At 40.2% G+C, this 1,063-nt stretch overlaps 1 protein-coding gene across 2 annotated transcripts in view; it reads right to left on the reverse strand.

The window, feature by feature from the left end:
• Grm1 (glutamate metabotropic receptor 1) overlaps positions 1–1,063 on the reverse strand; it is a 359,348-nt gene that overhangs the window by 248,682 nt on the left and 109,603 nt on the right. The window lies entirely within an intron of this gene.

The raw sequence follows: 1,063 nt of genomic DNA on the forward strand, positions 1-1,063 counted from the left end.
CTCTCTCTCTCTCTCTCTCTCTCTCTCTCTCTCTCTCTCTCTCTCTCCTCATAAATCAGGATATAGTTTCCCCACTATGATGGTAATGGACTAAGCTTCTGAACTAAGCAAATTGCCAATTAAATGCTTTCTTTTATAAGAGTTGCCTTAGCCATGCTATCTTCATAGAAATGGAACAGTGACTAAGACAATTGGTAACCTGTATTGACTCATAGGATCTTTATACTGATATATATATAATTTACGTGTGCGTTTTCATAACTGAATATAATATCTGTGCAGATATTATATTAATATATATTCTGTAGGGAGTTTGTTCCATTTTTTTATTTATATAATCTTGTTTAGACCAGTATTTTGTTTTGTTTTGCTGAGATGAGATCTCTGTGACATAGAAACACAATGTAGCCAAGACTGGTTAAAATTCACAGACATCCTCATATCTCTCCCCCTCCCTAGTTTCAAAATTAAAAATGTGCATCACATGATCTGAACAATTATGTATTGCTGTGCTTAAATTGGCTGTTTCTCTCACAAGGTTTGGGAGTCTCCAAACTTGCATACAAAGTTACATAAATACAGCAGCAAATTTTTCTCCTACAAATCTTTATAGTTTAAAATTTACACTCACTCATAAGACATTATGTTATTGGCCTCTCAAGAACCCAACCATATCCATTAGCCTACTGAGGACTGGATGCAAACAGCATGGAAAAGGGGAAGGACAATCACTTAAATTGTGTCACTTTCAATTACAAGTATCTGAAACTGTGTGAGAAGAACAAGTTCAAGCATGAAATGCAGATGCCAACAACGAAAGTGAGGGAAGTGCATAAAGTGTGCAGTACTTGTTCTTAGTCTTAAAATACAAGCATGGTTGTTATACAAAGGAAAGTAGGTGAGCTACATTCTTGACCTGAGACTGGGCCTTGAACACTGCCAGACTAAAAATAAAGCCACTCAGCCAGGGACTCTGCCCTCTGCCCTCTGCCCTCTGCCCCCTGCCCCCTGCCCCCTGCCCCCTGCCCCCTGCCCCCTGCCCCCTGCCCCCTGCCCCCTGCCC

The sequence above is a fragment of the Grammomys surdaster genome, unplaced genomic scaffold (genome assembly GCF_004785775.1).
Source record: "Grammomys surdaster isolate TR1022 unplaced genomic scaffold, NIH_TR_1.0 315, whole genome shotgun sequence".
NCBI lineage: Eukaryota > Metazoa > Chordata > Mammalia > Rodentia > Muridae > Grammomys > Grammomys surdaster.